This window comes from Glycine soja, chromosome 17 (genome assembly GCF_004193775.1).
Source record: "Glycine soja cultivar W05 chromosome 17, ASM419377v2, whole genome shotgun sequence".
Taxonomy (NCBI): Eukaryota; Viridiplantae; Streptophyta; class Magnoliopsida; order Fabales; family Fabaceae; genus Glycine; species Glycine soja.
In genome coordinates, this window is record NC_041018.1 from 27,955,755 (window position 1) to 27,979,417 (window position 23,663).

A 23,663-nucleotide genomic window follows, 5' to 3' on the forward strand; every position below is an offset into this window, starting at 1 on the left:
TCAAGTGTCAATGGGTAAATGGAAATACCAGGGCACGTCAACACGAAATGGGATTTACTTTAGTAGACCTTTAAAAGGTGACTTATAAGGACAAGCCTTTCATCATGGCAGAACAAGCGAGACAAGTGTTTTACGTCCAAGATTTGTGTGACTCAAGATGGGTCAATTGTTCTACAAGGAAGACCAACTGGTATTAGTCACCAAAATGATGCTTCAGCACTTGATATTATTGAGACGCATTCTTTCTCCCAACAAATGCCTTACATCAATGCAGAACACAAGGAGGAGGATGTACATGCAAATTGTAATGATCATGATGAAGGTTTATGGGAGAATATTCCTATGTGATTGTGGTATAACAAATGTAAATGCTTGTTGTGTACTTGTCACAAGACTATTTAGAAGAACAAATGATGTAGGGCAGCTTTGTTTCCCATGGTCATGATGACATACTGAATACTGCTATTGGGCGACCTGAGAACCTTGGTCATGTTCATGCAGTGGGCACTGGTGTCACAATTAACCAGTACTTTAGACAAGTGTCACATGGCTCAAACATTTTCTCTGCATCAATTAGCCCACAACAATTGGTTGACATAATCAGAAACCTAAAGGAAGAGTGGAGGAGAGAAGTAGAAGAGGAAAAAAACTGAAGGAAGCGTGGTAGAGAGAAGTAGAAGAGGAAAGCAAACACAATCTCGAGAAAATGAAACAAGAGTTGAAGGAGGCCATCAAAATGGAGTTATCCCAAATGGCATCATAGCACTCACCCTCGGTTGAGGCGTCGGATATACAAGTATTAGGTTGCACGTGTAAGCACCAAAGGGAGTTGTGCTAAAGCTATTGCCAATCCATTAGGGGAAGAGGCTAGTGGTGTTATGCTACCTATTATGGGGTTGTACGTTGATGGCGATCAATGTACACACCTAGTTGCATTGGGAAAAGTATATGATGAGGCGTCCACCATACACAACATGCCTTAGGGTGATGATGTGGTGAAGGTCAATGTTGCAAAAGTTTACGACGATGATGCTCAAGTCCCTTTTCCAACGTCAGAGATTCAATATGTCAGGCAGGCCCTTGACACATTCATTGCATGGTCGACACATCTTGTGAAACTTGTATCCCATGAGGTATTTATTTATCTTAAAAATTATTAAGACAATGTTCTTGTGTTAAAAACTCTAACTCAAACATTAGGTTAATTATTATTTTCATTAACAATATAGGATTCATAGAAAAATCCACAAAAACCGGTTGAACCTGGTGAGAGGTTCAATACCATTGTTGGAGTTGATCCTTTGGGCGAATTGTTTAAGAACTTGTATGATGTTTACCAGAAGTCTGTTGAGTTATCGTGGGATGCAACTTAATTTGGGCTTCTGGATGTACAAGCATCCTTCTTCATAACATATTCTTATGTGAATGAAATAACATCAGGTGACAAATGTTTGAACATCTCTATACTTCAATTATGGATGATGTAAGTAATTTTAATTTCATAGTCTCCTTTCATTACGTAATAAATAATATTTGTTATGATTTATTTGATTAATGATTTACATTTAAACTGTTCAAAATAGGTTTATGGATAACTGGAGTACAAGGTTGGGTCATGGTTCGGTGTATGGATTCCTTGAGCCTCAATCCATACACAGTGCAAAGGATAGATGCAACCAATGTGAACATTGCATTGAAACATGGATCAAGGAATCACAATGATAGTTCTACCTAGGAGCTTACTGAATTAGCAAGTAAAATGTATCAAAGGCTTTAAAAGAATGATTGAACTATATGTAACTAATTATTTTTTGATTCAGGTCATATTGGCAGCTTGTTGTTGTGTGTCCTAGGGACAAAATTGTTGTCTGGTTTCATTCGTTTCATAAGAAGCCTGATATTCACATCAAAGCTTCAATTAACAAGTTAAGTATTAAATTATACACCATTTAGTCTATTTTGAATTTTCAAACATACATAAATTGATGATCATATTTACGTTGATGTTTTTTCCTAACCAGTGCAATTAAGACATTAAAAACTACTTATGTCGGTAAATCTGAACAACCTACACCTCACTAGATTGAAGTAAAGGTTAGTCATTTAAACAATGCTACTTTCGGACTTCTGACATTTTGTAACTCTGTAAATGTCTATTGTTAAATATATTTCATATTCAATTTGGAGTCATGTTCAAACCGGAGGCTATAAGTGTGGCTATTATGTCATGCATTGGATGTGGAACATAGTCAGTGGCGGTTTGAAAAATGAATGGACCAAGGTATATATACTTTAATACAATTCAATTGTTACCAACTGATATCAGTTTTTAATCATTTAACATGTATATAATTAATTTGTATATTTTTCATTTTGTAGTGGTTTGGTGATGGAACATCGTTAGACATCGAAGCCATAACTAAAATTCACCAGAAATGGACAACATTATTTTTACTAGTTAAAAACATGCCATTTAGAAAGCTTTAGATGATATCAAACGAAATTTTTTGCAACCTAACATGTTTATTGTTAACATTATAAACATCTTTGTTAATTAAATGACAATTATTTAAGCAGTAATATATATTTGTTTATTACATTTTGTTTGCACCCAAGCCATTGCACAATGCTTTCTATTTTCAATGTGTAGTTGGGTGTATAGGATAAGTGTTTTTAGTGCTTCCAGACTAGCCGTTTAGTAGCTTGTTGCCAACCTAAGAATTTTTGTAGCCTTGTACACAACCTTATTCACAAGAACACAATTCAGGTGATAGAGTTAGATGGAAAATTATAATAATTTTTTAACTATAAATATAAATAATTATTTGTGCCCCACATCTAGATTCAATTATTGTGAATGGAGTAAGCTAAAAAAATTCATTTGTCTTTGAGAATGCTTGATAGTTGCCAAATGAGGTAGGCTACTAGGAATCAATTTTCCCCCCTTCACTATGAAAATGATGCTAACAAACCTGGCTAAAAGAGTATTGACCTGAGCGAATACAAATAAAGTGATATTCAGGAATTGTTGTTTAGCAATGTTTGACTGTTTGCTAGTCATAAACTCTTGTCTTGTCCTATGTAACACTCTAATAATGTTGTTTGTTTTAGTCAAGTTAGTGATGTTTCAAATATATTTTTATTTTAACATGATTAAAGATTTCTTAGAAATTATTGAACTTCAAGAATTGGATATTGCACATGTTATTTTAAGGCAAACACAGGTGTTGGGTGTAATGAAACTAGAATAGCCTAAAAGATATTTGCGTCTTGAACATCTCCTAGTTAGAACTTATTTTGATCCAAATGAGGTTAGAAATACATTTTGTAATTCTTTTTATTTCATGTTGTGATTGTTGTCTAAATTAAGCAACTTGTTGGTTTTTTTTCCCTTTTTTCTATTTTATTTATGCACTTTACTACAATTGTATCATCATTGAGCTTTAACTCTTATGGAAATTTTCAAGGATTAAAAAAATCATTAACACTTATTATTATATGTTCTTGGAATAATGAGTATTATAGAATGAATTATGACTTATGAAGTTTTATTTCTAGCCTTGTCCTCAGGATTGATATTTATTGGACGCCATTTTGTTTCTTTGCACAAGGGTTTATGATTTATGTCCTATGTGATAGCTTATCAAGACTCAACAAAAGAGAAGCAATGTGCACAAATAGCCTAATGTTTTTGTCTTTTACTTTTGTAGTAGTTAGTATCTAGTTGTGGTACTATGTTTTTTTTTTACTTTTTTATTTTAATGAACAACTATTTCTTGATTGGAAATAAAATTTTTATTCTTCCATTGCTAGGGATACATACAAGCAGTTTGTTATTGATCTTTTATTTTGGATTTTTACTTTAAGAACTTATCTTTCATTGCATTTTCAGCTCTTGCAGCAGAAGTTACTATAGTGCCACCATCCTGATCGATGGCTTTAATTGGTGAGGCTTTGAAGTGGCAACAACATCAAGGTAATTGCCTAGTAACATGTTGATGCCACATTAAATTACTTTCATGGAACAGCTGCTGTGAAACAAGATGTGGATGACATGTATCCAACAACTCTTTCTCACACAATAAAGGTATGTTTTCTATATTCATTACGGCATTGTTTCGCAGTTTGATTAGTTTTATTTTGCCAAATCATTTTGAAAGTTGCATAATTTGACCATTTCTCTATTTTTCTTTCATATGAAATTTTTTAGTCATCATTATTTTCCCTATCTTATTATTTTTGAAGGCTTGCATAATTTGACCCTTATGTTTTGTGTTTGCTTAGTTTGGGACAAAAAGTCATGCAGAATGTGCTTGCTTTTCACCAGATGGGCAATTACTTGTATCATGCTCAGTTGATGGGATTACATAAGTGGAAAACTGAAGAAAGATCTACAGTACCAGGCTGATGTGAGTGAGTTTTTATTTGAATGGCTTTACCTGCCAAGAATAAATATATGTCTTGTATGTGATAGTTGATGGTAAATTTGGAAATAGATATTTGGCTGATATATTTCCTTGGTAAGATTTAGTTAGCCCCAAGGTTACCAAACACTTTTGTTACTCTGGTACCTTTACATTTATAACTGCATTCAAAGTTGAAGAAAAGATATTTCACTCATATCTTTGTTGTCATTTTGGGAACTATGTCAACTTTGATTGTAACATTTCGTACAGATTAGTAGTCCTGTAATATATATATATATATATATATATATATATATATATATATATCTGTGTGTGTGTGTGTGTGCAGATTACACCTTTTACTCATGTCATTGTATTTTCTTTCATGATATGATGTCTTGTTTTGATAATATGTCTCTTCCTCACTTTGTGTTCAGTAAGTGTATGAAGTTATGAACATATCTGCTTGATTTATGTTGTCTAAGAATTTTAATACTATCGATTTAAAGGAAACTTCTTATAGTTTACCATAAATCTTTGCCTTAGACATTTTCTGATTCTATGAACTTGCAAGAAGTGGTCATGATGCATGATGATGTTGTGCTTTGTGTATACTTTAGCAGAGATTCAGAAATGCTTGCATTTGAGTCTGAAGATCGAAAGATTAAAGTGAGTAATACTTGTCTGCATTTAAGGTTGCATGAGCTAACCTTTAGAAGAGATTCTTGTGTTCTTGATTTTGTACATTTTTATATTTTTAGGTATGCACTGCACATATAACTTCGATATTTCTGTGAAATGGAACTGAGCTACCAAACAAAATTCATTTGGTGACATTTAGATTGTATGGCTATGAAGCATGAGTTAATAGTGAATAATGTCAAATTGTGCAACAATAATATAGTGATGATGTGGGGAAGATTTTCCTTTGGTAGCTTTAATTTGTGGTTGCATTGTGTTTTTGCTTTGCAATGATTGCAATCTAGATGGTGGTATTTTATGAAAAATTGTGAAGTGGCTACAACTTTAGGCAGTGGAGAAATCATGTATTTTGTCCTCCTTCCACCCTTTTACAACATTGGCCATTATGGAAAGGCAATAACAAATCTAGTCCTCTCTGGTCTAAAAGATGTCACTGGAAGAGGGGTCATGGGAGCTGCTCAAGGTCTGTAGAAACTAGTGCCACTTACTGTTACTTCCTGCAAGGGATTAACTAATACATGCATAGAAGCTATTGGTAAAGGTTGCATCAACCTGAAGTAGTTGTGCCTTTGCCAATGTTTCTTTGTTTCTGATAGTGGATCGGTAGCATTTGCCAAAGCTTCAGTATCTCTTGAGAACTTGCTGTTGGAGGAGTGCAACAGGTTCACTCTGACTAGGATTATTGTTGCCCTTGTAAACATCAAAATGAAGTTGAAATCTCTTTCCCTTGTGAAGTACATGGGAGTCAAAGATATCGATATGGAAGTGTCATACCCTAATTTCGTCCGGGGACCTTTGCTTGATAACGTGCGACCATTCTTTGGTCCTCGTGAGGTGCTTGGCACCCATCATTAGGCAATTTGTGAAATTCCAGGACATGCCCAAAAAAACCAAAAAAAATATTGATGCACAATCCGTAAGTTTCCGTGACACACCGGAAATCAAAAGGAAGCGTCGTTGCATAATTAAGTGAGGTTCCGTAACATTCCGTAAGTTAAAAAGGGGATGATTATGTAATCCGCAAGGTTCCGTAACAATTACGGAAAGAAAACAAGTATCGTTACGGAATTCGTAAGTTTCCGTAACTTTACGAAAAAAGAATCACCAAAAAAACAGCAGAGGGGGTGAACTTAGTAAAAATGGGGGTGCAAATAGCACCCAGGCCCATTTGGGCCCTCCAGAAGATTCCTCCAGAGGGCGGTTGCTTCTGGAGGAAGCAACCCTGCTCGCCTGGGCGAGCTAAGCTCGCCTGGGCGAGCTGGGCGGCAAGCATCTCCCCTATTTTGCTATAAATAGGGGAGAAAATGAAGAAGAAAAGCATCCCAGCCCTTTAGGCACTTCTCTCTCTTTGGAATTTGCTTGGAAAAATTGTTTCCGTGAAGAAAGTCTAAGCCGAGGCGCTTCCGAAACGTTTCCGTAACGTTTTCCGTGAGGAATCTCGCAAAGGTTTGAACCGTTCTTCGACGTTCTTCATTCGTTCTTCATCGTTCTTCGATCTTCAACGGGTAAGTACCTCGAACCAAGCTTTTCGATTCATTCTATGTACCCGTAGTGGTCCACATTGTGTTTCGTGCATTTTGATTCTCGTTTTGTTTACTTTTTATACCCCCTGTTGACGTGCTTAAGCCATTTTACTTAAGTCATTTCTCGCTTAACTTAAAAATAAAATAAATTTCCACCGAACATTTGAATTGCATTATCCGTTAATTTTGGTTAAAATCAATTCCGACCGTTCGGTCGTGCCATAACCACGTTGGAAATCAAAAAGAGGTAAAAAATAATATAATAATCAAAAAGACATCTTTTAGTAAAATAAAGCGGAACATCAATCGGACATTTTCTCTTTGGGAATTCTCATTCTTAATCGAATTGATTAATAACTAAAGTGAAATTAAGGCTAAAATCAACTCGCCTAGTCAAGCTCGTCCACAAAAATAGGCTTTTGAAGTTCGTCATTTCATTTCTCACTAAGTAAAATGGATCATTTTAAGGTCCAACGCCTTAAAATGATCACCACTTAAGTAAAAAAGAATCACTTGATAAGAAAGAACTACGTAGGTCTGATTTTCTCATCCCAATTGAGGAATACGTAGGAGCAAAGGGAAACACCCTTGTCGACCACAAAAAAGAAAAATATAAAAAGGGTATAAAGGATATAAGAACATAAAAGGGAACATAAAAATCAAAGTCATGTTTGCACATTCGATTAAAGGCTGCCGTCCCTTGGGACGGACGTGTGGGGTGCTAATACCTTCCCCGTGCGTAAATACAACTCCCGAACCTTTCACTAAAAAGTTCGTAGATCGCGTCTTTTCCGGTTTTTCCGACGTTTTCCTCAAATAAACGTTGGTGGCGACTCCGCGCGTATTCCTTTCGTGGAACACGCATCCCGCGAGTCTCGCGTCGCCCTCCCGCCGAAGGGTAGGTTGCGACAGTTGGCGACTCCACTGGGGACCTTTTTTAGAGAGTTAGGCCATTTAATCTTGTGCAATGTTTTATCATGACTTTCTCCTTTGTTGGTTTCCCTTTATTTGTCTTATGTTCTTATGTATATAAACTATTTTGTTGCTTTTAGTGTGTTTTAGAATGTATGCATGAGGTAAATATTTATTCATTTGATGCACACAAACACCAACGCTATTTGCACACACTGTGAGTAAAAAAGGGCCCTATACCCGGGTTCATGGGAACATAAGGAGTGGAGGTGAATTTGTGATCATGCTAGGTCTCCGACTTGCTTGATTACAGTGAACCCTCATCTAGAGCTTTTCTCTTTGAAAACCTATTGTTGCTAGTAGTCCCTACTGCTACAATATGTTCTTCAAAGGGGATGATACCTCTAGAAACCATCAAGAGAGATATAACTACCTTGGGGATTATTGCTAAAAGCCTAGTTAGTTCTCTCCCTTATAGGTCCCTTAAATAGGGGCACGAAGCAAACACGCTGCGTGCCATTTTTCATACTGCCATGCATGAGTATCATATACCCTTTTGCTTATGTTCAGTAAATATTGTCATACTGTGTACATTCCCGCATTGTGTCTTTTGCATAGGCATTGCATATGGGTTCTGTCTTGATCCCTACTGTAAACAAACCAACGGAGGGTCCGTGTCGCCTTCTTAAAAACGTGCGTTGGGGCATTTTTGCTACCCCTAGACGTCGTATCTAAGAAGGGGACAAATTCCCTGGACCCCCGCATTCCTAGATTGCATCTGTGTCATATGCATTCCATCATGCATTCATCCATTCCACCCATGAGATATCGGAGTTTTGATTTGCACCAGCTTTTGTCTCACTTTAGTAAGCATGGGAACAAATCAAACCGGCAAGAGGTTCTACCAAGTCAAGGTCAAAAGCCTAGATACCACCAGCATCAAGGAATTGGGGCGGTTGATGGAACCCCTCCAAATGCAAGCCTTCCGCAAGACTTACGGAAAGATCTTAGAGTTGACCATAGCAGAGGTGTCCATAGAAGCCATTGCATCACTTACCCAATACTACGACCAGCCCTTGAGATGCTTCACATTCGGGGACTTCCAATTAGTACCAACCATTGAAGAATTTGAGGAAATTCTGGGATGTCCTCTCGGGGGAAGGAAACCATATCTTTCCTCCGGGTGTCTCCCCTCTTTGAGCAGAATTGCAACTGTGGTCAAGGATTCAGCCAGAGGGTTGGACCGCATAAAACAGACTCGGAACGGTATAGCGGGCCTGCCACAGAAGTACCTAGAAGACAAGGCGAGGGGTATGGCCAATCAAGGAGACTGGGTCCCGTTTATGGATGTGTTAGCTTTGCTAATTTTTGGGGTCGTCATCTTTCCAAACGTGGATGGTTTGATAGACCTAGCAGCAATCGACGCTTTCCTTGCCTACCACCATAGCAAGGAAAGTCCGGTGGTAGCTGTCTTGGCAGATCTATTTGACACATTTGACCGAAGGTGCGAAAAGAGTAGCGCACGGATCATCTGTTGCTTACCCGCCCTCTGTGTTTGGTTGGTTTCACACTTGTTCCAACAAGACACAAGACATCCATGTCCGCTCTTGAGCCATCGCTCATGTACTGAAAAGAGGAGAATAGATTGGGACCAGCTCTTGGCCGGGATAGGAGGTAGAACAATCAGTTGGTTCCCCCGATGGAAGGAAGAAAAAGAAGGGGTCCTTTTCTCATGTGGAAGATACCCAAACATTCCGCTGGTAGGAACGAGGGGTTGTATTAATTACAATCCCACGCTCGCTATAAGACAACTAGGGTACCCCATGAGGGGAGCACCGACGGAAGGAAGCATGTCTCCTTTCCTTGTGAGGGATCTCGGCGCACAAAATTCCAAAACTATACAAAGAATCCATAAGGCGTGGGAAACCCCGTTAAAGAAAGATCAAGAGCTTAGAGGCATTCGTAATGGCATCATTGGTGGGTACCACGAAGGGCTGAAAGTTCATATACGAGGTTTAGATTGGCTCGCCAAGTTAAAAGTCGTCAGCGAAAAGAATTTTGGAGCACCGGAAGAGGACGAAGAAGTCCAAGCTCTCAAAAGCGAGTTAGGAAAGGCAAAACTTGCCAAGGAGAAGTTCAAGTTGGCTGCTACACACGTTCGGAAGGAGTGTGCCGGGTTACGGGAAGAGAATACAATTACCGCAAGAGCCCTTGAACAAGAGACCAAGAGGGCTCGCAAGGAAGAGTATGGCCGGAACAAATTTCGCGGAGCTCTATGGGGTAGCAATAGTGAACTCAAGTTGCGAAGGGAAGAAAGGGACCAGTCGCGAGCACATAGCATGGTTTTGAAAGAGGAGTTAGTTGCCTGTTCAAGGTCCAAAGGAAGCTTGTCTCAGCGTTTATGCGAGACGGAGACCAATATGCTAGCTATCATCGCCAAGTACCAAGAAGAGTTAGGTCTAGCCACGGCCCACGAGCATAGAATCGCGGATGAGTATGCCCAAGTATATGCGGAAAAAGAGGCTAGAGGAAGGGTGATCGACTCTTTACACCAAGAGGCAACCATGCGGATGGATCGGTTTGCTCTTACCTTGAACGGGAGTCAAGAACTTCCCCGATTATTAGCCAAGGCCAAGGCGATGGCAGACACCTACTCCGCCCCCGAAGAGATTCACGGGCTTCTCGGCTATTGTCAGCATATGATAGACTTAATGGCCCACATAATTAGAAATCGTTAGGAAACTTGTATGGTCTCTAAGAACTTGACTAGATACGACTTCCTTTTTGAAATAAAATGAGTTGGTCCCATGTTTCTACTCCAAAAAGCTTGTGCAAATCAAATCACTCCCGCATTTTATCTCTAGCATGCATTGTATGTGGGTCTCGTCCTTTGTCACGGGAAGCTGGAAGGTCCATATCACCTTCTTAATTGTACACATGGGGCACTGCGCCCCCAAATGCGCAAGTAAGAAGAGATAATTTTCCGGGCTCTCGTGTCCGTAAAATGCATTCATATCATGCATCGCATAAGCATCTCTTCATAACATCATAATGGACATATCCTGCATTTGTCCGTTATCATATTCCAGCCTCACATCATCATGCATATGCGTTCAACAAACTTTTTGATCTGCAAAATTGCATACCATTTGTTTTCATGTTTGCTCATCCTTGCGTTTTCCTCTACAAAACAAAAACAAAGAAGGGGGAAGCGTGAAACTTCACACTACATTCTTAGTTTCATGTGTTAGGAGCCAACCATGTTGGGTTCATAAACCCGTTTCACTTAAAAACAAAATAATTGAACATGGTACCTAATGCATGGTTAACTAAGAAATGGTGTTTCTTCGGGCATCTCAATTTTATAATTACATTTTCCATGCATAAGCTTAAAGTACGCCCGAGTCATTCATCCCTATGAGATGTTGTTGAAGTATTGGCGATCAGAATTGCTATTCCTTGGATTATAGGGTTGAACCAAGCTCATGCTTTTATAAAAAGGTTCATCAAGTCAAGTTGAAATATGGAAGTAACCGTCTTGCAAAATTGGGGCAAAAGATGAATCGAGCCACATCACTGCTTCGTCTACTGCCAAACATATTTAGGATTATTGATGTCCTTGTTACTTCCAGTTTCACCTTGACAAAGATGTCATGGACCATGTTGAAAATCTAAAATTGATTCAACCCCATATCCTGCGTAAAAATTCGCAATACTTCGACTGTACATCATTCGCATGCATCCATGCTTTTCATTGGTTGCATTGCTCATTGCATTCTTTCCTTGAAAAAAATAAAATAAAATAAAATGAACTTATCAAAAAGAAAAGGAAACGCTTTACGGCGCCCTTACTAAACTTGTGCTAGAGCTAGAGTAATGGGTGAAGCAGAGAAGGTGCAAGAGAAGATGAAGGCCAAAAATGGAGGCCATAAAAGAGCAAATGGCCACAATGATAAAGGCCATGATGAGCATGAAGAAGATAATGGAAGCCAATGCGGTTATAATCGCCGCTATTAGCGCTGTCGCTAAGGTGAACCCGATGTCCCCATCCGGCCTCAAGCAAATGAATCATCCAACCTCAAATATGGTAGGCAAAGATTTGGGAAGTGCGGATGACCCCATGATGTGCAAATTTAAAATGAGCACGCCTTCCCGTCATATGGCTCGCCTCTCAACTATACGCCACCCAATGTGGCGTACACTCCCAATGAAATCTCAACAACTCCACTCCCATACTCATTAAGAGTCAACAACCTCAATCTGATCATGCACATGTCTCTCATGGAGGAGACACATGAAATTCCCCACCACAATCTAGCTGACTTCGAGCCTTGGCTCGGATATGCCACTGAAGGGCAAGCAGTTGGTGGTATACCCCTGCAAAACACTTTGGAGGGCCCTCAGTTTCGCCCACAACCACAACCCTCACGTTCCACAGTGGTTAAAAACCCTCATGACTATGGCAGAAATGGGAAAGTTGGATCATCTAGAGGAAAGGCTCAGGGCCATTGAAGGAGGTGAAGATTATGCCTTTGCTAACTTAGAAGAGTTGTTCCTAATACCCAAACATGGTCATTCCCAAGTTCAAGGTGCCGGACTTTGGCAAGTACAAGGGGACTACTCGCTCCAAGGACCATCTAAAGATGTACTGTCGGAAGATGGGGGCATACGCAAAAGATGAGAAAACTGCTGATACATTTTTCCTGAGAAAGTCTTACTAGGACAACTGCCGCCTGGTATACTAACTTAGGAACCTTCTTGAGTCCATTCTTGGAAGGACCTAATGGTTGCCTGTGTTAGGCAGTATCAGTACAATTTTGATATGATTCTGAATAGGATGCAACTACAGAACATGTGCAAAAAGGGGGACGGATCTTTCAAAGAACACGCCCAAAAGGTGGAGGGATCTGGCGGCCCAAGTGGTACCCCCAATGATGGAGGGAGACGATAATCATGATGGTAGACACATTATCGATACTCTACTATGAAAAGATGGTGGGCTACGCACCCTCAAAGCTTTGCGGATTTGGTCTTCGCCAGTGAAAGGATCGAAGTGGATCTGAAAAGAGGCAAATCTAATCATCCTGCTTAGACGAATGAGAAAACTGGGGCAAATGAAGAGGGTGAGAAAGAGGGAGAAACCCATGCTGTGACTGCCATTCCTATACGGCCAAGTTTCCCACCAAACCCAACAATGTCATTACTCAGTCAATAACAAACTTTCTCCTTACCCACCACCCAGTTATCCACAAAGGCCATCCCTAAAACTACCACAAAGTCTGTCTACCGCACTTCCAATGACAAACACCACCTTTAGCACAAACCAAAAACACCAACCAAGAAGGAATTCTGCAGCAAAAAGCCTGTAGGGTTCACCCCAATTCCGGTGTCCTATACTGACTTGCTCCCATATCTACTTGATAATTCAATGGTAGCCATAACCCTAGCCAAGGTTCATCAACCTCCACTTTTCTGAGGATACGACTCGAACGCGACGTGTGCTTATCGTGGAGGAGCCCTGGGGCATTCCATTGAGCATTGTATGACCCCGAAGCATAAAGTGTGAAGTCTAATTGATACGGGCTGGCTGAAATTTGAGGAGAATTGCGTGCAAATCCTGACATTGACAAGAGATGCCACACATGGGGCAATTTTGAAAGCTGTTGTTAGGTGTCCCTAATGACTCATCAGGGTTTCCAAGTTTATGCCGTTATTGTAAATCACAGCTGCAATGTTAAATGAAATGGGTAAAGTTGATATCTTTGTCCCTCATCCTCTCACAAACGCATGTTTGCTTATTCAACTTTCACCGGAATGTGGGTGTAAGCCATTGGTCTGTTTGCTCAAGCAACCTGCGATCCTGAGTGTTGACTTCCAAGACCGTTCAATCAGAGATTACTCATCTTGCACGTTGGTGGGGGTGCCGTAAAAAAACGAGTAAAGTTCAAAACAAACAAGTTTCAAAATAAAATAAAATAAAAGTGTTCAAAAAAAAAAAAAAAAAAAAAAAAACATTTGATTGACTGTGCTTTCAAGACGTTCATGTGACCTCATTTTATCATCCTAGAAAGTTTGTCTTTTTAGAGAGAAGTGAGTTATCAAGAATAGGATGTTGGGCAAATGGCCTCAGTTACCTTGAGAAGAAGAGGGGATTGAATTAAGATACGAATATTATTCCCCAATTAAACTTTCACTCTCTCTTTTCGGATTAACAATGCACATAGGGACAACCCTTCCCTTGTGTTCAAGAATCCTCTACAATAAGAGACTCTCAGTCTCTTAATCCCTTTTCAGAAGTAAGAAGAAGAGAAGAAGAATTCTCTCTTAAAAGGGGTAGATTGTACAATGAAGACCAATCAAAAAATTCCTTATTGAATAAGCAAGTGGTTGACCAAGGAATCTTTTTGAGAGGATAAGACATTTCAGTTCAGAAAAACTCTTGATCTTTCGAGAGGATAAAACTGTTTGGGCAATGAAAACTCTCTTTAAAACATTTGAATGGCCATCCATAAAACATTTGAATAGATATGTCTCTTGGAAATTATTTTCTGAAAATCCCCTCTGGTAATCAATTACAAGACTTATGTAATCGATTATAGGTTTTAAAAATTTGAATTAAAACATTTTGAAACTGCTGGTAATCGATTACCAGAGAGCAAATCTCAATTTGAAAGGATAGAATTCCTTGGTCAAACCTTTTGCTTCTTCAATTTGGAAACTTCTTCCTAAGATTCTAGAGATCAACTTGATCATATATCTTGATTTTCTTGGATTCTTGTCTTGAATAAAACTTGGAAGCACTTGATCCTTTGGCATCATCAAAACATCAAAACATCTTGCTTCTACATAGGAGTCATTTGACTTAATCCATCAAAAAATCCTTCAACTATTTCTCGTCCTTGGAAAATTCTTTTTGCAAGAATCAACTGCTTCTTTCATTCTTCCTCACTACGAGGCTATGAAAACAAAACAACGATTGGTACCTCAAAGCCTTACACTGGGGCAATGAGGGGCATCGTGCATGAGCCTCAAGTGAACCTAGGGGCAGATTAGAAGTTCTCACCCAATAGGTTCCCTCCTACAAGGTCATGACGAAAGACAACGATTGGTACCTCAAAGCCTTACACTGGGGCAATGAGGGGCACCGTGCATGAGCCTCAAGTGAACATAGGGGCAGATCAAAAGTTCTCACCTGTCGATGTTTTTAAACAAGAAAAAGAAAAGGGGGGACAAACCCTAGGTTTTCAATGGATTGATCAAACATCAAACGACTCCATTCCCGTCACTCCAAAACGGTCAAGTGACTAAATCAAAAAGAACATACACTCTGAGGGAGTTCCCGGAGAGATTTGCAAAAAGATAGGATGAGGTTGCATGAATTATCACCTCTTTCAAAAGGACAGTCAATCTGTGTTTTCCAAAAAAAAATTAAATCAAAATCAAAATCACAAAATAGGGAAAGAATGTCATGAACATTGTACAACTTTCCATTACATTGCATTGTTTCATATAGAGTCCGCATTTACCAAATTTCACGACAAAGGTTGCATGCATCTGCATCCCTAAAAATCATGTTAACTGCATAGATTTCCTACATCTAATGCCCAAATCTTGTGGATTTGGGATGACCGGCCCTCTCGATGAGTCAATCTCTTGCTTTCTCATAAGGGTGGACCCTTGGATACTTGTACCTATCACCTTGAGAGGACTACATGTCCTCGCCATCAGAGGACTGCATGTCCTCAACTTGAGAGGACTACATGTCCTCGCCATCAGAGGACCTCATGTCCTCGCCTTGAGAGGGCTGCACGCCCTCACCTCCAGAGGACTACATGTCCTCGCCTTGAGAAGGCTACACGCCCTCACCTCCAGAGGACTACATGTCCTCGCCTTGAGAGGGCTACACGCCCTCACCTTGGGTACTAGTTACCCTCACCGTTGAGAGGACTACACGTCCTCGCCTTGAGAGGACTACACGTCCTCACCATCAGAGGGCTGCACGCCCTCACCTCTAGAGGACTACATGTCCTCGCCTTGAGAGGGCTACACGCCCTCACCTTGGGTACTAGTTACCCTCACCGTTGAGAGGACTACACGTCCTCGCCTTGAGAGGACTACACGTCCTCACCAGCAGAGGGCTGCACGCCCTCACCTCCAGAGGACTACACCTCCTCGCCTTGAGAGGGCTGCATGCCCTCACCTTTAGAGGGCTACGTGTCCTCATTTTCAGTGTGCTCGACATCCACACCTTAAAAGAATTTAAGGTCCTCTGCCCTTAAATGCTTAAACGAGACTTGCACTTCCGGTTAAGGGACCAGTAGTTTCCTTTTAAACGGTTCCTGGGCCACCCCCGGATGTTGGAGGAGGGCCAACTGTGCAAGCACAACCAGAGAGGGAGGCTATCACACAGCTACTATGCATACCGGGGCAAGATTTCACCCGTGCCGCTGCAAAGAGACGAGTGCGGATCATGCGCACCAACATGGCCACTCTTACACAGATATATATGACATTGCTACTTAGCAACATTCTGCCCAGCGACCGCAATGCCAATCTCCCCCTGCAAAAGTATCAGTTGGTCTGTGTCGTCCCGACGTGGGTAAGTATGCATATGGTTCAACTGATTTCTGATACCATCTATTGTTTGCAGGGATCGCACCCACAAAGACACCCGGTGGACCCGAAAAAGTCAAACAGGGCCCTGGGGTTTTCAGCTCTGGTTACGGGCCTCTATCAGTCCTACAGGGTGCCCGTACCCCCCCGGCAAGGTCACGCCATCATAGGTAAGTATGCACATCCCCCAACTGATTTCTGATTTCATCTATTGTTTGCAGGGATCGCGCTTGCAAGACACCCAGTGGACCCGAAGAAGTCCAACAGGGTCTTGGAGTTGTCAAGCTTTAATTACGGGTCTCTGTCATCTCTACAGAGTACCTGTAACCTCCAGCAAGGGATCAGGCCCCCTACTGATCGAGCTTTCATCAAGAAGTACTGCGTCCCCAGGCAGGCGCAGGGCGAAACACCACAGCAGCATTGGGATGGCCGACAGCGGGCAACAGACGCACCGCCATCACCTCTAGAGTTCACCTCTGCTCATCCACAAAAAGGTTTGAGTATTGCCTACACCACATGGCCGACCAATAGGCGACCAAGTCCAAAGCCAAAGGTAAGCAAAGTACTAGGTCAGTGACCGACAAGTCATAAGGCGTCCAGCTAAAGACGTTAAAGAAGCGCTACTAGGAGGCAACCTAGTACCTTTTGAATCTGTGCTTGTTATTTGATCACTTTTCATAGTAAGACACACCTAGTTGCTCATGATCCTAGGAATTTAAATAAAACGAGCACAAGCTCGGAAGGTAGTCATACCTCACAAAATATATATATGTATGTTTAGGTAGAAAGATACCTTAGATATGCATGTATGTAAACAAAAACACACTTCACAAAATATATATATGTATGTTTAGGTAGCAAGATACCTTAGATATGCATGTATGTAGCAAAAAGATACCTCACAAAATATATATATGTATGTTTAGGTAGCAAGATACCTTAGATATGCATGTATGTAGCAAAAAGATACCTCACAAAATATATATATGTATGTTTAGGTAGCAAGATACCTTGGATATGCATGTATACAGCAAAAATACCTTACAAAACATATATATGTATGTTTAGGTAGCAAGATACCTTGGATATGCATGTATATAGCAAAAATACCTCGCAAAAATATACACATGTTTAGGTAGCAAAATACCTCATGAAAAAAAAAGGGGAAAAAAAGAAAACAAACAAGAAAAAGAAATAAACAAATGATAATGGTAAAAAAAAAAAAAAAAAAAAAAAAAAACAAGAAGGAAAAAAAGAAAATAAGTTGTCTAGCTAAAAAACCAACATGCTTTTGAAAAGAGATGACTTCCAACTTTTCTTTGAAAAAAATTCATTGATCATAACCAATTTTTGGAAAATGTGTCTACACCTGAAGGGTGAATGCTGTGAAATTTCCCGGACGCCCGAAATGGACTCGGATGAATGCACAAATTGATAAAAGAACATATTTTGGAAACATTGGGTTGATTAAAAATAGAGGAAATGAATCCTGAGCCCTAGCATCACATGACCATAAAAATTTGACACTTGAGTGTCCGCATAGGTGCATGCATGACCAGTTTTGCATAAAGTTTCCAAATCATCATTTTTGCATTTGTGTCATGGAAATAATGTGGGGCATCCCTTTTATCCTTGAACCAAACCAAACCCTGACATGTATCATGTCTGGCCATTCTACAAACCTTGAGCCAAAATCCTGACTCACCGTAATCCTTACCCTCGGAAGCAAAAAGGAAAAGAAGGAAAATTTCCAATCAAAGAGAAAGCTAAAAGGAAGAGAAGGAAAATTTCCAATCAAAGAGAAAACAAAAAAAGAAAAGAAAGGAAATTCCTAATCAAAGAGTGGGAGAAAGCAAAAAGAAGAGAAAGAGAATTCCCAATCAAAGAATAGAAAAAGAAAGAAAAAGGAAAAGAAAAGAAGGAAAGAAAGCTCTTGATCAAGGATCGAAAGAAAACAGAAGAAATGTGCAGAGAGGTCTTTGGACCGGACAATATCTGAACACTACAGAATTGTCACCAAATGAACAAAAAGGAAGGAAAGGAAACCACGACCTAAAATGGTCTTCTCCTTTTAAATTACCAACCAAAATCCCGTGCGCTAGCGACCCTTTTTTTCTCGCCCCGCACTAAACAAAAACAGAAAAGGAAAAGGCCAGAAAAATCAAAAGCCAAAAACACATAAAAACCGAAAAACTCCCCAAAAGAACCCATTCCCAAGGGAAGTCCTATTTGATCCATGATCACACATGTAATTTTTGATTTGATAGGAAATAATTTGCAAAGTCAAGTCATGACATATCTATGGTTCGGAATTAGGATGAAACACTTACCTGTGCAAGATTGATACACTTTGAGTGGATTTCTTCTATTTTTGTCGAACCCAGTGTTTCCTCTAAATGGTCATTTAGAAACAAAATGCTAACATCCAAAATCTCATTTATGGTTATGGGAGATTTCATCAGCAGACTCTCCTTCCCTGGTAGACGCATTGTTTTTCACTCAAAAAATCATATGCTGTTCTAAATCAGGTGGAATATTTGTCTCTTTGCTAAAGCATGTTTGCATTTTAGTGGAGAAAACACCGAGACTTTTTCAAGTCTCACAAGTTATCCAGAACTACGTAGGTCTGAATTCCTCATTGGAGGATACGTAGGAGCAAGAGCCTCGCTTTTGTCGACCATACCGCCTTTTGTTGCCATGACTCAAGAGCTGGTAGCCCGCGGAGATACCTTACGGTTATCTGCACCCCTTTGCTAGGCAGACACAGTTGTGTCCGATGGCAAGCAGAGACCAAGTTTGGTCATTCTGCACCCAAGATACGCGGAGATACCTTACGGTTATCTGCACCCCTTTGCTAGGCAGACACAGTTGTGTCCGATGGCAAGCAGAGACCAAGTTTGGTCATTCTGCACCCAAGATACGCGGAGACACCTTACGGTTATCTGCACCCCTTTGCTAGGCAGACACAGTTGTGTCCGATGGCAAGCAGAGACCAAGTTTGGTCATTCTGCACCCAAGATACGCGGAGATACCTTACGGTTATCTGCACCCCTTTGCTAGGCAGACACAGTTGTGTCCGATGGCAAGCAGAGACCAAGTTTGGTCATTCTGCACCCAAGATACGCGGAGATACCTTACGGTTATCTGCACCCCTTTGCTAGGCAGACACAGTTGTGTCCGATGGCAAGCAGAGACCAAGTTTGGTCATTCTGCACCCAAGATACGCGGAGACACCTTACGGTTATCTGCACCCCTTTGCTAGGCAGACACAGTTGTGTCCGATGGCAAGCAGAGACCAAGTTTGGTCATTCTGCACCCAAGATACGCGGAGATACCTTACGGTTATCTGCACCCCTTTGCTAGGCAGACACAGTTGTGTCCGATGGCAAGCAGAGACCAAGTTTGGTCATTCTGCACCCAAGATACGCGGAGATACCTTACGGTTATCTGCACCCCTTTGCTAGGCAGACACAGTTGTGTCCGATGGCAAGCAGAGACCAAGTTTGGTCATTCTGCACCCAAGATACGCGGAGACACCTTACGGTTATCTGCACCCCTTTGCTAGGCAGACACAGTTGTGTCCGATGGCAAGCAGAGACCAAGTTTGGTCATTCTGCACCCAAGATACGCGGAGATACCTTACGGTTATCTGCACCCCTTTGCTAGGCAGACACAGTTGTGTCCGATGGCAAGCAGAGACCAAGTTTGGTCATTCTGCACCCAAGATACGCGGAGATACCTTACGGTTATCCGCACCCTTTTGTCATCCAGAGGCGGCGGGCCCGATGACAAGCAGAGACCAAGTTTGGTCATTCTGCACCCAAGATACGCGGAGATACCTTATGGTTATTCGCACCCATTCTTTTGCTATCTGTAAGACAGAACGCTTGATAGCATGCAGAGGCTGACACAGTCTTCTGCACCTTTTGTTCCTCCGGGGACAACAAAGTCATTTACATGTGGAAATTTCATGGTCACTCGCGACTCTCGTCAGCCGAGAGGAGCGAAATTAGTGTCATACACTGATTTTTGGGGACCTTTGCTTGATGACATGCGACCATTCTTTGGTCCTTGTGAGGTGCTTGGCACCCATCATTAGGCAATTTGTGAAATCCTAGGAACGACAAGTCACGGTCACCCGCGACTCTCGTCAACCGAGAGGAGCGAAATTAGTGTCATACACTGATTTTCGGGTACCTTTGCTTGATGACATGTGACCATTCTTTGGTCCTTGTGAGGTGCTTAGCGCCCATCATTAGGCAATTTGTGAAATTTTGGGAACAACAAGTCATTTGCATGTGGAGATTTTATGGTCACCCGCGACTCCCGTCAAATCGAGAGGGACGAAATTAGTGTCTTATCTTTACTTTTCTTTTATCTCCAATAAAAGAGAAGTAAAGAGGGGCAACTGTCATACCCTAATTTCGTCCGGGGACCTTTGCTTGATAACGTGCGACCATTCTTTGGTCCTCGTGAGGTGCTTGGCACCCATCATTAGGCAATTTGTGAAATTCCAGGACATGCCCAAAAAAACCAAAAAAAATATTGATGCACAATCCGTAAGTTTCCGTGACACACCGGAAATCAAAAGGAAGCGTCGTTGCATAATTAAGTGAGGTTCCGTAACATTCCGTAAGTTAAAAAGGGGATGATTATGTAATCCGCAAGTTTCCGTAACAATTACGGAAAGAAAACAAGTATCGTTACGGAATTCGTAAGTTTCCGTAACTTTACGAAAAAAGAATCACCAAAAAAACAGCAGAGGGGGTGAACTTAGTAAAAATGGGGGTGCAAATAGCACCCAGGCCCATTTGGGCCCTCCAGAAGATTCCTCCAGAGGGCGGTTGCTTCTGGAGGAAGCAACCCTGCTCGCCTGGGCGAGCTAAGCTCGCCTGGGCGAGCTGGGCGGCAAGCATCTCCCCTATTTTGCTATAAATAGGGGAGAAAATGAAGAAGAAAAGCATCCCAGCCCTTTAGGCACTTCTCTCTCTTTGGAATTTGCTTGGAAAAATTGTTTCCGTGAAGAAAGTCTAAGCCGAGGCGCTTCCGAAACGTTTCCGTAACGTTTTCCGTGAGGAATCTCGCAAAGGTTTGAACCGTTCTTCGACGTTCTTCATTCGTTCTTCATCGTTCTTCGATCTTCAACGGGTAAGTACCTCGAACCAAGCTTTTCGATTCATTCTATGTACCCGTAGTGGTCCACATTGTGTTTCGTGCATTTTGATTCTCGTTTTGTTTACTTTTTATACCCCCTGTTGACGTGCTTAAGCCATTTTACTTAAGTCATTTCTCGCTTAACTTAAAAATAAAATAAATTTCCACCGAACATTTGAATTGCATTATCCGTTAATTTTGGTTAAAATCAATTCCGACCGTTCGGTCGTGCCATAACCACGTTGGAAATCAAAAAGAGGTAAAAAATAATATAATAATCAAAAAGACATCTTTTAGTAAAATAAAGCGGAACATCAATCGGACATTTTCTCTTTGGGAATTCTCATTCTTAATCGAATTGATTAATAACTAAAGTGAAATTAAGGCTAAAATCAACTCGCCTAGTCAAGCTCGTCCACAAAAATAGGCTTTTGAAGTTCGTCATTTCATTTCTCACTAAGTAAAATGGATCATTTTAAGGTCCAACGCCTTAAAATGATCACCACTTAAGTAAAAAAGAATCACTTGATAAGAAAGAACTACGTAGGTCTGATTTTCTCATCCCAATTGAGGAATACGTAGGAGCAAAGGGAAACACCCTTGTCGACCACAAAAAAGAAAAATATAAAAAGGGTATAAAGGATATAAGAACATAAAAGGGAACATAAAAATCAAAGTCATGTTTGCACATTCGATTAAAGGCTGCCGTCCCTTGGGACGGACGTGTGGGGTGCTAATACCTTCCCCGTGCGTAAATACAACTCCCGAACCTTTCACTAAAAAGTTCGTAGATCGCGTCTTTTCCGGTTTTTCCGACGTTTTCCTCAAATAAACGTTGGTGGCGACTCCGCGCGTATTCCTTTCGTGGAACACGCATCCCGCGAGTCTCGCGTCGCCCTCCCGCCGAAGGGTAGGTTGCGACAGGAAGTGTCTATACTTTCTCCTTGCGAGTCTTTTCAATCTTTAGTCATTCAAAAGTGCCCTGGTTTTGGTAGTGCTAGCCTAGCCATGATTGTTCAAATTGTGTCTCCAACTTCAGCATATTAATCTGATTGGACTCTATGCATAACTGATGTTGGTCTTCTCCCCCTTTTGGAGAATTGTGAGGCTGGACTTGTCAATGTAAACCTCGCTGGTTTCTGGAACTTGACAAATAACATAGTCTCAACCTTGGCTTGGCTATATGGTGGAAAACTCGAAGTACTAAATCTTGATGGATGCGGTAAAATTACCAATGCAAGCTTGGTCGTAATTGCAAACAACTTCGTAGTGCTTAATGATCTAGATGTGTCAAACTGAGCAATCACCAATGCCAGTATCGCCCTCCTCTCAAGGGCCAGTCTACCTAGCTTGCAAGTACTTTCCTTGTCTGGTTGTTTTGATATATCAAACAAGAGTGCTCCTTTCCTGATGAAATTGGGCCAGACCTTGCTGGGATTGAATCTTCAAAACTGCAATTCAATTGGCAGCAACATAATGGAGTTGCTAGTGGAGAAGTTATGGAGATGTGATATTCTGGCTTAATCATGTTTGAAACTAGAAACAAATAAAACTGCCTAAATCAGGGAAGAAGATAGAGTTGTATAGGCTAGCACTTCTAAATCCAAACAGCCCCAAACACATTGCTGCACTTAAATTGCAGAAAGTATATGAGAGCTTTCGCATGAGAAGAAAGCTAGTAGATTGTGCAATTCTTATTGAACAAAGCTGGTACTTTTTTATTGGCCTAACACTCTCTTTCCTTTTTTACAAAATTTCATTTGTTTCTAATCAGTTTTTATCTAATCTTTGCATAAGTGGAACCTCTTCGATTTTGCTGAACTCAAGTGCAGCTCCAACCAACAACATCGTCCGATATCTCCCTATTATTCATTCAATAAGTACATCATAGGTAAAAATAGATTTTGCATAGTAGGTATGTTAGGATGTTGCAAAATAAAACAAGTTAAATGTAAATTGAAGTCATATAACTAAATCTACCTCCCCATTATTCATTTTGTCAGTTTGTCATTATGTTGTTGTTGTACCTCTCGTTGTCATTTGTTGTTATAAACAAGGATGATAAGTTTAAAGTAGGATGGGTTTTATTTTGCGCATTTGATTAAAAGATTGTATTTTAATTTAAAGAGAGTGCAACTATACTCTATTATTCTTTTGGATTAATTTGCAATTGTAGTACAACATACAATTTGTTCTGTTTCACTTAAAAAGCAATTTTAAGATTTTATATATTTGGGTGCAATAAAAAATGCATATTCCATAAAGTCTGTCTTAGTAGGGGGACTCTTCTAAGACAATTATTGCTTAAAACCAATGTAAGAAGGGGCACATTCGAAGACAGTTTTGAAGTTAT

The 23,663-nt window shown here is 40.6% G+C and overlaps 1 pseudogene; it reads left to right on the forward strand.

The window, feature by feature from the left end:
• The first annotated feature begins 5,450 nt into the window (after nucleotides 1–5,450).
• LOC114391615 lies at nucleotides 5,451–22,834 on the forward strand (annotated as a pseudogene).
• The last annotated feature ends 829 nt before the right edge of the window (nucleotides 22,835–23,663 follow it).